This window comes from Hippocampus zosterae, chromosome 11, assembly GCF_025434085.1.
Source record: "Hippocampus zosterae strain Florida chromosome 11, ASM2543408v3, whole genome shotgun sequence".
Lineage (NCBI taxonomy): Eukaryota > Metazoa > Chordata > Actinopteri > Syngnathiformes > Syngnathidae > Hippocampus > Hippocampus zosterae.
In genome coordinates this window covers 9,848,007-9,861,859 of record NC_067461.1, presented here as the reverse complement: position 1 = coordinate 9,861,859, position 13,853 = coordinate 9,848,007, and the positions used below count along the sequence as shown (strand labels likewise).

The 13,853-nt window shown below is 43.2% G+C and overlaps 1 protein-coding gene across 3 annotated transcripts in view; it reads left to right on the top strand.

The window, feature by feature from the left end:
- Positions 1 to 13,853, top strand: part of LOC127610353 (Kv channel-interacting protein 2) — a 93,321-nt gene that overhangs the window by 987 nt on the left and 78,481 nt on the right. The window lies entirely within an intron of this gene.

The following is a 13,853-nucleotide window of genomic DNA, read 5'->3' as shown; positions in this document are numbered from 1 at the left end:
ATAAATTACAAACCTCGTGATTAATCCATTCGAAGAAGCCTTTTGAGAAAGGAATCATACAAAAACCACAGCAATGATTCTCATAGGAAAGAATATCAATCTAATTAATTGGTGCCTTGCACCCAATAATATTAACAGAAAAATACAGAATAACTTTAGTTAAACACGAGAACACAATACGTATGACGAATGAAATCCATTCATTGATCCAATGCGTGTCAGAAGTAACAAATGGGGCACAAACGAATGCACACACTCGTTAGCATTCTAAGATAAGCGTCTCATCTTTGAAGTAACTGCATCACACTTGCTAACCTGGCAGTTTTTTGATCTCTTGCGTGGCGCCTCTCAGCCTTTGGTCTTTGTGGCTTTGCAGAGTGTCAGTCGCGTAAGCAAGAACTTATCTATCTGTCTCTTTCGGGACATGAGCTTTCTTTCGGCTTGCTATATTGTGACTACCGGGTATACTACAGTGTGTACTTGCATCAACCATGCTGGTTCGACCGATGACCCCGTTTATGGTAATGCAATATGTGCAGCAAAAAAAAATCCCCCTCACCCCCATTATCGAGAAAATAATGAACTATATTGAAGGGATGATGAAACCATATTGAATCTATTGTATATGTGTGTTTGTATAATGTTGGTGACCGCTGTGAACAATTTGAATTGTGATTGTTGCTGACCAGGCTGAGTGGTGGAGTAGGGATGTGGGGTGGGGCGGTGCTTTGGTTCGCACTGAGATAAACGACGAGATGCTTGGAATTGCTTTTTACGCTATTGCTTGACAGACATTAACCCCCTGAAGATTTTTATCTATGGACTAAATAAATCTCTCCGAAATTGGATCCGAATGCTGAAAAATACTCTTGTAGAAAGAAAAGTAGTATGGAAGTATGTGAGAGCACTGCCATTGTGTATTAGTATTGCTTTCTAACGTTTATTGATCTAAGGGCCACATTTTACATTGCAAAACTCTCTCAGCACATTGCCAAACCAAAATGTACGCGTGGATACACGGCGTAATTGTACGTTGTGCATCAAGTGGAAAGGCATTTCATTGTTCCACCTGTCACTGTACATCACTGGCAAAGACAGATGACCAAAGGCGCATTGTTTGTGATAAATCAATAATGATTTTCAGACCAATAAAGTGAGACTGAGTAATTTCCTGCGGCACATCGGATGATCTGTCATGAAAGCCTCGTGTGCCAAATGTGATTGGAAATTCCTAGGTTAGTAAATGGTGGGATCTTCTGGTATCTTTGCCTTCATTGCGACGCGCAGAGGGTGTAGTAGTACACTCGCCTGACTTGTTTGCGGGCAGCGTGGCATCGGTTCCCACTCAGTGACGGTGTAGATGCGGGTGTAAATGGTTGTTTGTCTCTGTATGTGCCGTGCGACTGACTGGCGACTAGTTCAAGGTGTGGTCTGCCTGACGTCTACTGGGATAGGCTCCAGCACCCTCCCGTGACCGTCTTCAGGTTAAAAATGATGGATGAATGGATCAATTAAAAATGCCTCCTTTTGAGGCACTCCAAGTAGTGTGAATGCTTGTGACCATAATTAATTACCTTTAGTGGGATACTGTATATCTGTGTCCTCTTTCCTGTGCTTTATGTACGTTGTATTGGAGCGAAATGTCTCATTTAATGGCGTGCCGTGTGAGCGTACCCGTGCATCCCACGTCCCCTCAGTGGGCAGACATATCTCTCGTGGGATGCCCCCACCCTCCGTCCCCCCCGTGCAGCCTCCTGAGGTCATAGCTCTCAGCCCTCACAGCTAATGTGAGCGCTGTTGAGTGCCATCTGCCTCAGCAGCATTCCCACCTCATGCCTGAACGCACCTCTGGCTTTGCAGAGGGATGGCGTGCAGTCCCAAGCACCCCCTTGCTCCATAGGGATAAAGTATCATTTAAAATAACTTAAATGACACTGACGGAGAATAGGGGGGGGACTGATCCACCTTTGCAGGTACATAGAACATCAATGGTGGTGACAGTGCACTTCATATTCAACAGGCAGAAAATAGTTGTCAGGTTGGTCCAAATTGACACTCAAGAATAACCAAAAGGAGGAGACAGGAGACTCGATTCTGGTACCAGGAGGGAACGAGGAGAAGCGTTCGGTTTCAGTTCTCCACACGTAACCACGTAAAAAGAGATTAGTACATAAAACACCAAATCCTTGTACTCTCCGAAGGCCTTATGCCACCACTCCGCCCAGAAGGACGTATTCACGCCGGAATGGGCCCTTATTTGGCGAGTCAGGGTGCGGAGGCCTCCAATGGCCTTGGCGAGGGCGCCATCAGGCGCGGTGTTGTTAGGTATGAACGTACAACACTGGTCACCAAACATCGCACATACTCCATTGGTCTCTGCCAAGAGCATATCAACCGCGATGCGGTTCTGAAACGCCATCAGGGAGGTGGCCGCCAATTGCTCTTTTATAGCCAAAACGGCTTCCTCAGTAAAATTTCCGAGCTTCTGGACATTGTAGTGGGGGTAGTTGATCCTGTCAACATTCTTATTAGGGGTAACCCAAATGAAAATGGATTCCCAACCGGCAGCAATCTGGTTAACCAACTTATACTCATCTGGCACGCCACGAGGAACCCCAATTGCGTCTATATAGGTGGGATCGCCATCCCTCCAGGAGGCGTCACGCCGGAACCGGAGAAGGCTGCTCTCCGTCATCGACGATAACGCAGCCCCCTGTATATCCTCCGCTGTTGATGGAAACACAGTTACTGGCAAAAGCAGTGATACCAATGCGCAGACACCAGAAAATGAAAAACACTCGCCTGCGATAACCATAATTTGCCTTCAAAATCATTAGAAGTACACTACTTCATCACACCGTATCCGCAGTAACATAAAATAAAAATAAAATAACAAAAGATTGAAAAATAGCTCAACTTTCTGCAGAGAATAACTACATCACCGTCGGGTCGTTTTCCTTTTTCCTTTTACCACCAAAATGTCCCTTTTAAAGTAGCCGTTTATGCCTGTTGGTTCCAGAATTAGCTGCAGTTCACCAGAGGGCCAGGAAATCGCACCGTGGTGCCAACAACAAAGAGACTGGTCATATGTGTCTAAATTGCGCTGCTCACATCCTGCATAAATCGACTTTTTGTAGACTAGAGCAGGCTGAAGCATGTCCGTGTCATATTGGCAACGGCGATGGTCCTATCAAAGGTCATTCCCATACACACCATTTACTCCAGTTCACTTTAGAGATACCACCACATAAGTAAATGTGAAGAAGTTCTCTTGTCGAAATAGTTGAGACTTCGTAAGAGAACGCCAAGTCACGCATCAGATACGCGTTCGGTAAGTTTTATTCTTATTTCTTTCACTCAAAATTCTTAATCATGTCATCACAAAAATCTATTTTTTTTAAAAAAAGAAGCTACTTTTATTTATTTTTTTGAGTCTGTCTTTCTGTGCAGCCTGATACCAAGTGGCCAGGCCACGGAACGGTGGTTGACGACCACTGCTCTATGTATCATAGAGGTGTGTCATGGATAACCAAATCGCTGTCTCAAGCTATGCCGGTAACGCTGGTACGCAACTGCACAGGGACATAATTAAATCAGTTCCGCTTTTAATATTATATTTACATAGACTATCCCATTAAGTTATGCCGTGTCAACACACCCTTATCTGCATGACAATACAACAGCCTGTCACAATTTTAAGAATGTTTAACTAAGACTGTGCAATGAATCGAAATTCAATTACGATTATTTCAGCCAACAATTACAAAATTGGTATAATGATTAAAAAAAATCCTGTTGATACAAGGAAACCAATACTTGAAGTCCTACATTTCCACCTCTTATTTTATTTGCAACACCACTTCTTCGTTGGTATATTGTTCAAGGCGTTGTAAAATGTCAAGGCCTGCCAACGACACTCCAATTAACTCATTCGGTACCAGCCAATTCTGGATCAAGTCTGAAAAGACGTTTAAAAACGTCTTTGGGAGTGAATGAGTTAAGACGAAGAAGCAATGGAAGCTACGTTGGCACGATCAAAATTCACCCTACCAACACAATGTCACTTGAGTGTTGAAACCTCACCACACGTTTGGATGTCCACCACGACATCTGACTAAATGTCAATGTGCAAGTGTGACAGACAGGACGCTTTGAACTCCAAGTGACTCTTTGTACAAGATGCTGACAACTGTAGTCTACTTACCAAAGACTCTGTCTTGAAAATTTGAGGAGTTACTCCTATTGTTGGATTTGGATGTTATAATAAGTGCGTGTGTGTTGATGCCGTGACAGGTGCTTTTTCTGTCAAATCCCCTGCCCTCACACAAAAAGCTATACAGCACAAGAATACTTGTGAGAATGGATTATTAAGTGGGATTTTGTGTGGGAAGGGGAGCTTCAGGTGAGTCATTCTTACTTGCAAGCAACTTGTGTGTGTGTGTGTGTGTGTGTGCGCGTGCATGCGAGCGTGCTCTCGCTGCTAACCTGTGTTACTTAAAGGCAGCGTGGGTGTTCTCAAATCAACATTCAAGTGAAATGTAACCCTCTAGAAATAATCCCCCCCTCAGCCTGCTGCTACGTTGTGCTCGTGGAGCCTTCCGCTGTGCGTGCGGTAGCCTGCCTCGCGCTCCCTGTTGTGTTGGAGAGCAGCGGCTGAGAGATGAGAGGTAATTATAGAAGTGCGCTGCAGTAATCTCCTCTTCCACCTCACAAGGCACACAGAGGGATGATATCACCTACACAAATGAATGAGTTTCTACATACACACGCATGCTTACACGTTTACATACACACCGTTTAAAAAGTTCTTCCTGTCCATCTAACCGAGTGATGATGGATGTCATGCACATCCTACTCACTGACTCATGCGGTGCCCCTTGGCTAGAATGGGACTTTGACTGTTTCTGAATTAAATACTTTCCAGGGCAAACTAGTTAGCTTGTCACTTTTGTTTCAGCAGGGCTCCTAATAGCAGATTAAATGTGCCATCGGGACTCTTGTGACCCCAGGCGGTTGTCTCCAGGCTTCCCACACGTGTTGAGCTTCACTTAAACTCATCAGTCAACATTTGCATCTTTGGAGGAGGGAGAAGGTGGCAAAAGAGGGGGATGAGACATCGGAAATTGGAGAAAGGAGAAGGCCGCTGACAGCTCTGTTCGGCTCTGTTAACCTTGTAAGCATTGTTACTCTTGCCGCACACTCTGTCAACGCATCGGTGCGTTTCCCCAATGGAATCTTGTACTGATGGGAGTTGCGCAAATGAATCCTGAGGACTTTTCGACTGGGTAAAATTGTCACTTAGGCTGGGTCACCAGGGTTATTTTATTAACGCCACAGTCTTCATTATACGTTACTGGCAAGTAGTGGATTAGTTGAACATATTGGTTTAGATACAGAATTGATAGTACCTATCAGATACCGCAGACTGATGGTCCACTCCAAACCCAGGTTTACTTTTGAATTGAGGTCTGGAAACTGACTCAGCCCCCGAATGACAATGTTCTTGTTCTTGAGGCACTCTTGTTGGCCCGTCAGCATGTTTTAGCTCATTGTCTAGAGATAATGAGCTTCTTGTTGCATTGCTGTAATTCCTGCTTGTGTATCACCAGCACCTAAAATATTTACACCTCTCCGTGAGGATGTTTGCTTGTGGAAAAGATAATGTTGCTATAATTGCCCCATCTACAGTTTCCTTGGCAAGCCACCTCCAAATGTCCGGGGCTGTATTTCTAAATAATCCCAATGACAACCCCCCCACACTCGCCGCCACCACTTGAGATGCACTTTAATTTGCTCTTCTTTGCACTCCTCCCTCTCACGCAGCCTCCTTCCTGTCAAATACAATTATATCATGCTTATGTACACTCACCAGCCACAATATGTACAGTTTAATTAGCGGATCGAAAATATCTGCCTTATAAGGGTGCTAATGCTTTTTGTGTAACTCTGTCAGTCATTTAACGCTATGGATATCATAAAGCAGGGGTGTCCAACTCAATTTTGTCGCGGGCCACATTATAGTTACCACTTTGCTTGGAGGGCAGTTATGACTGTGAAACCATATAAGGAAGGTTTATTCAACTATAATTTAAGTTACTGTAATGAGGGTTTTGGGAACAAGAACATTTACAATAGCTCTCTTATATATCACATGTCAGAATTTTAAATTTTGTTACAAATTTTAGTGAGCATCATAGAAGTTTAACATGTCTGATCTGTTTTCGCAGGCCACATCAAATGATGTGGCGGGCGAGATTTGGCCCCCGGGCCTTGAATTTGAGACCCATGACACAAAGGAAGTTTGCGAGTGTTCTGTACGTCATCCAGAGAGCTCTTTCATATATGTTAGTTTCCGCCACAAAGCGTAACATTAAACACATGAAATGAATATATGAATTGTTTCCCTTTCCCAGGGAAATTTTTAACCTACAGTATGTATCGACTTTTTTCAATTATTTGCTGAGTAGCGTCCTGTGAATTGCTCTCCAATGCGAAATATGTGCCTTGGCTCAATAAGCGGTGGGAAACACTGCACTAGTGAGTTCCACCTTTCAGCCGCATGCATGTAACAACTGTGTGGATGTTAGTAATACACTTTTCAGCCTTGTCACCCATTTTCATCATCTGTCTGACAGCCATGTGCTGTCGGTGAGGGTGACAGAGCCTGATATCATTGGGGAGAGGGCTGAGGATGTGTGTGTGTGTGTGTGTGTGTGAGGGGGTTGGGGGGGGGGGGGCTTTGCTCACCCTGCCACTCACAACATCGAATTTGCATTAGGAGATGATTTTCTGTCCAATAACTCTTTGGAGTCGTTTTCCCATTAGACTGGCAGTCGCTCATCAGTATGTGGAGGAGGACGGATTGGTAAACAGCCAAAGTATATTACGGCTTGGAAGCTATGTAGGACGCCACTCGCACCCACTCAATGTGGGTAAGAGGAATAGAGAGAGAGGGAGAGAAAGTCCTTTTGTCATCAGATGCATGTGTCACATTTGAGAAGCTGGAGTGAAGGTGAACAGGTGTGTGTGTGTTGCCTGATGGGCAGTTGATGTGATGTCGGGATGATTTGTCTCTTTGACATTGGACTCTTAAACATGTTAGAGCATATTTTGTTCTTCAGGCTATTCTCGAGAGTACAAAAGGTATTAATGAAATGTAGCTTCACAGCGTGCTGAGGAGATTGAGCGCAAACAATGAGGGTTCCTCGGTAACAGCATCAGTGTGACTGGCAGCATAGACGTGAGGGATGAGGGGGAGGAGGGAGAGGTGGAGGTGATTAGAGGAACCCCGGTGTTCGGCCCTGTCACACTTCAAAAGAAATGCGCGCGCACGCACGCACAAAGGGCTGTCGCTCTTACAATCAGTCAGCTGCTTCCGACACGAGGTCTAGACAACAACACACACACAGACACGCGCAGATGTGAATCAATGCATTGATGCAGATTTGGGCATGAAACGGCTGTGAACAATATGTTGCCTCAAAGTGTTTCACTGATTAGGACAAGAAAGGGGAATAGTGTTGCTTTTCAGTTTTTATATAAATTACAGTATGCCCTAGTTCCCCGCACCTGTGTTCCAGACGCACTCATAGTCTGCAAAAAATCTGAAGATTTTGCGAAATCGTAACAAAAATCATTTTCTGATCGTTAAGTTTCATGCTCATGCACACTCCTTAAACCAGGGGTGTCAAACTCATTTTTGTCACGGGCCACATTGTAGTGACCGTTTAGTGAAAACACGAAGAACAAGAAGTTAAGAATAATGGTTCATTCAGCGATTGTTTAAGTCAGTGTAATGAGAGATTTGGTAACAAGAAAATGCGTACAATATCTCAGCTGTTTATTCCATATGAGAACTTGGAATTTGGTAGAGATATTAGTAATCAGTGTAAAACTTGACATGTTTGAGTTGCTTTCATGGGCCACAGAAAATTAGGTGTCGGGCCAGATCTGGCCCCTGGGCCTTGAGTTTGATACCTGTGCTTTAAACACTTAAACTGATCAAAACCCACTTAAAAAAATTGGAAATTTATTTAACTCATTCAGTACCAGACAATTCTGAACCCCATTTTTTTTACCCTAAGTCTTGGAAAAATTGAAAAAAAAAGTAGAGTATTTGGGGTTGAAGGCGTGGAGTGTGAAAAGACATATAAATATGTATTTGGGAGTTAATAAGTTCAACACCCGTGCGCGAAAAAAAATGCAAGGAATACATGCGTGTACCTTTTTGAAGTTTGAGGCCGGGTGAGCCGTGGATGAGACGATGAAAATACACTTTGGTGCACTTCCTTGTTACAATCGGAGTCAATTTGAGGTACAAAATGTCTCGTACATTTTGTACCATTGCTTGATCAGAAATATACAACCCCCCCTACCCTACCCACCGCAAGGATTTCCAAATCAGTGATATCCACATTTTATCGTGTTTCCATTGTAATGGATTCCCCCAAAATCCAACCTTTTTATGACTCCTTGGTTGGGGTACTGGTCATAGAGGATCTGCATGCTAGTTCCAGACGCTGTGGTATAGAAGAGCAGAAGCCTTATCGAGAAAGAACGGCTTGTTTAAGCGTGTTAATATTGGAGATTTTCCATATGGACCGATGTAATCCAATACAGTTTATTATTCTTTTTTTGGGTTTACATCAGACCGATATCAATATCGGATGGGGACACCCCTACTTCCCATGACCGAACAGGAATAAGTGGTATTAAAAATGGAAGCTCGAATATCGATGCCATCAAAAGCGGTGTTGCTTTCAAGTACTGTCAACGTATTGCACTCTACTGTCATGTCTTTTTATTGCTATATTATTTTTTTAATTACCGGTAGCTTTTTAATTGATTCAGTGAGATAAAATAATACATATTTCTGTCACACAAGCAATTAAAAAAAATCAATCATTCACATTGGTACAATCCATATAGAACCATTCCGAGCAATTCAAGATGAAATGTGATTGGAAAAATTGAAGCGACAAGCCTCTTATCCATCACTCCTCCAGCTGCAATGTGTAATGTGTCTGCATGGGGGGAATTTAAAAAATCACCACCGGTCAAGCAATTTGACCCCTCGAGATCACTGAAAGCTGTGGAGATTAAACCCGGCAAAACATTTTTTTCCCACAAGGCTACGCAGACATTTCAAAGTTTAAACCAAGCATGATTGATTAAGCGCAACATTCAGGCTGGCAAGAGCAGGAAGCTGCAAGAACACCGAATGAGGTACTTTGGCTGCCGTAGAATATAGACTCATTGGCCACAAAATTAGGTACAGCCGCACAACGCAATGCGATCCAAAATAAGAGCCGCTTTTGGGGCTTCTTCAAAGTTCGATCGTCTATCATTCTGGTTTTCTTTTTTTCTAATTAGTGTGTGCTTTTTTCCTCATAATACAGTGACTGCTGAGTTTCAGAGCAAAATGTCCTCATCTACTGTATGCATTATTTCACAGATGTTGGAACATCAAAAGGCAACAAATAGGTGAAGAAAGAATCACTAGCATCTTCGAAAGCGCTAACAAAATGTTTACTGACTTGCATAATCTAGCTCTGCGATTTGCAAGCCTGTTGCTGTATTGTGCAGCGCAGAACTGGTGTGGTTTAATCACCCGAAGTGATATACCCACATTTGAAGTCGCATTGGTGATAGGCGGCTTTATTTTTCTTTTAAGTTGCGACTCATCTTTTGCCTCAGTTGCCTTTCGATGAAGCTCGAAATGTTTTGCTTGTTGTGACCTTTTGACTACTGCATTACGTGACCAAGATGACTGCCGTGACTTTGCATATCGGATGCACCTGGATTTCAAAATCTCTGATAAAATACTTTTTAACCGGGTCTCTCTGCTGCCCGATGCCAAATTGCCTGCGGGCCATTACTTTGGAGCTGGAGCGCATCTCACCTGACTTTAGGTGAAAGTCGGACTAAATTGCCAGTCGATCACTGCACCAGGCAGCCAAATCAATTGGCTCATCATATACAGCAACCTTTACATTCTTCTTGCTGTTGTCCTTTCACTCGCACTCGATCTCCTCCTGGCAGCTCCCGAAAGCGATTACTCACACTGCAAGCCGACATCCCATCAGAGATCGTCCCCCGAGGCTCTGGCCTGGCACCAGAATTTTATCAGAGTTGATGGAGTCCAGTAATCAACACAGGCACACGCTTACACACACACCCTCGGAGGTGCGCTTGAGTGATTGTTGGATGACAGTCAATGGCCATGCAAAATGTTGTCTTCCTCAGGTGTGCTGAAATGCGTCGCAGCCCACGATGTTGGATGTTGAACACAATATCGATGCTTCTTTCATAAGGGAAATTGTGCCGTGCCAAGTTGGCAGGCTAATATGTGCACTGCTATTTATGTTCATTCTGGAGCTGTGGTGAGGATATTCAGGATTAGACTGCAATTTATTAGGAAATCAAAAGCTTCATATCTAATCTACTCGCAGAGGACATCTGCAAATTGCACTGCTTATTAAGATTTCAAACTTTTGGGAAAGGCTAATTCACTTCTCTCTTCATCTTATTTGGAGTCGCCGGCAATCACCATCTCAGTGAATACGTGACTCTCAGGCGCGCTCATGCTAGTCACGACCCCCCCACCCCCTCCTTACATAGATGCTCGCATACCGGGCCGCCCTCAGCATACTTTCTTGCCGCTAAATCCCGGTCAAAATAGGCATTGGTGTCATCGTGGAATCTTAGGGAGTTTCTGAAAGAGTACAAAAACTGCAAATAGATGAGTTTTTCAGCGAATAGATATAATAGTTGAAAAAAAATGCTGGTGAATTTCATCTTCGTGTACTTCAAATATGCAAGGCTATTATGGTACACTGATGTTGTGGCACAACTCTTCCTGGCATTATTTTGCTGACGACAACACTGGCCTGGACACAGGAGTTGAGAACATTCAGTGACAGACAGCGACTGATTAAAAAAAAAAAAAAGAATATTGAAAAGAGGCTATTGTTAGTTTGCCATTCAAATCGTGGAAAATGTCATCAAATGCTAAAATTCCAAAGTATAATTAAAGAAGTCTGAAGGTTACGCTAACATGTTTGTAGCATCGACTGAAGGTGAATTACTTGTGCAGTCACACTTGCGCAAACACACACACAGTCGTTAAGGAGCTAATGATTATTAATGAGGCCAGGATTACATTTCTTCATTGAAATATGATCTTGTTAGCCCCCCCATGCGTGCCGATGAGTGAGCGAGGTTTTGTTGTATTTTGGCAGCGAACTGACATTGCTAGTCGTGTACTGTGCAAGTCACTGTCACAGCAACTACACGTGTCTCATGTTTCAGTACATCGTTTCACTCCTTTACAAAGTTCTTTACAGGTTATTTCTCGTCTTTTTAGTTTAAGTAGATGTTGACATCGGCTTGTTCAGAAATGTGGCATTGTGAATTTTCTTCAGCCCGCCCCCACCCCTTTTGCTCACCCTCACCACCGCCAGTATCAATTTTCCCTCCGACCTCACCTGACCTGAGGTGCAGTAAGGTGATTTACGGGAAGTAGATGCAAAGATAATGGCTTCACCTTCAGCTCTCGATGCTTGGGTGCCCACAAATTGGCAAAGCGAAGCGCAGAGTGTTCCAAGGGAAAATTATGTGTTGTTGTTTATCCCTAAAGATGATGTATTTATAGGAGCTCTTCAGTTCACTCACTGTCACATTCATCACAAGAGGTTTTGCGATACCCCCGTGGAAGGTCGTGCAATTTGGAAACCTTTTTTTTTTCATGAAAAAATATGCACACACAGAAACTAAAAGTGGAATCTGAACAGTTTTACTCTGTAGCATTGGTGTTTCCAATGGCACAGATCCAAATAAGGGCAAGGTTGACCGGCTTTGTGACCTTTGAGGTGTTCCGGTGCGATTTTCATAACTGTGATCCAGTTCAGCACTGGCAGGCAATATAATCGAGTGCAATGGTTATTCTTGTTTTCTCGCAGTGTCAATGCCTTTGTAAAGCAAACAAACGTTCCGTTTAATGTGAGGAGGGCAGCCGGCCAGACGGAAAGGCCGCCAAGCACGCCGGTACTTAGAGACGTTTTAATAAGCTCCGATGTGTTCCTGCAGGTCGATTCTATGATGAAAAATGAAATGACCTCATACTCGCCCTCTCTTGTATCTCCTGGGCTTTTTACTCATCGCTGCTTGATGGGCGGTGAGCCAAATGTGTTATGGCCTCATGCAGCATCGTCTTGTGATTAGTGCAGGAATAAAGCATTTTTCGGGAGCCAGCTCACATATTGTAGCCAATAATTTTGTTTTCTAATTGTGCAAAATGTGTTCCATCAGCGCCAACTGCAGGACACGAGTGTGGGTGAAGGTCAGCTCTCGTGGTGTAGCTCATTAGATTGTGTGGGTGTGCCTAATGTCGTGGCCTGAAGGTGCTCTTCGTCAGCCGTCCACACGCATGTTGTCGGCGTCACGCTCCCCAGGAACAGAGAATCATTTTTTTTCCTCTTCTTTTTAATCATCTGTTCTTTGCTGATGTTCCAAAGTCTGATGTCATCTTATGCAACAAAGTGGTCGGATTTACAAAGGGACAATTTAAATCCGGCCTGGTTTGTTTGATTTACAGCTCAGTCTGTGAAGGCGATTTTGAGTGATTTTTAGAAGCAGCAAATATGTGAAATAAAGGGGATGTTATCCTTTAAAAAAAAAAATATATATATATATATATATATATATAATACATATATATATATATATATAATATAAGGACCATCATCCATCCATCTGTGCCACCTACAGGATACTGTTCAGTGTCGGAGCCGAAACCGGCTGATTTAGAGAGAAATTGTAAAGAGCACACTTAGTGGTCATGGATCCTACACCAGCTACATGAAAGTCATCATTGTGAACCACGACACCTCAATGTCTTTTTTTGCAGCAATGTCAACTGTTTACAGTGTCTATAAAAAGTCTACACACCCTTTTCCAGTACCGTTTTTCTATGAAATATAAAGACAAAGAAAAATCTTTTCAAAATGGTTTCCACCATTATCTGCTTCTTGCCTCAAATGAAAAGTTTTTTTTTTCCGAGAGAGAAAATGGTTTGCTTACTTCAACATAAATGGCCACTGCGATGCAAACCCATTTTCAAAAAGTCATTTTGTGACTTTGTGAACTGAATGAGGACGAACGTAGGCGTTTTACCCCACACTAAGATTCTGTGTCGCACTTCAGATGGATGCGGCTTTATCTGTCTGCTTATTTCACAGCTACTGTTTCTTTTTAAGCAAGACAATTGCTGAGAAGAGGCATCGACGGATTCCATTTGTGTGTGTGTGTGTGTGTGTGTGTGTTGCGTCCCTTCAGCGGCGGCAGAGAGAGAACAGACAGCAAAGTACAAGAGTGCGTGCGTGCACATCTCTTTCTCAACGTCGACTTGGTTGCTCAAGACAAGATAAATCGGTTCCTCTATGTCTTGTGTTTCTCCCGTCCTTGCTTAACTTTAAGCTCAACAGTCGTTATAAGATAGAATGGAACAATGAAGACGACCTGCTCCAGTCTTAACGGGCTATGATTGGTAATTTGCGTTATTTTTTATGGCTCAGCCGCAATGAGGAGAAATTCCCGCTCCTCGTTCTTATGAAATATATTCATCTTTCATTATTTGGGGTCATGCATTAATTTGATTGGGATTGTGCCATCTTGTATGCTGAGAAAATTGAATGCTGGGAAAATAACGGGACTGCATCACCGCATGTCATAGCAATTCCGAGAAATATATCGATGTGAACACAAGTTCAGGAAAAATTGCAGCAAACTTTTTGGCTTCAAGATTCACACCTTTGCATATCAAAGTGTAAACATTGGATATCGCCTCTTTAATA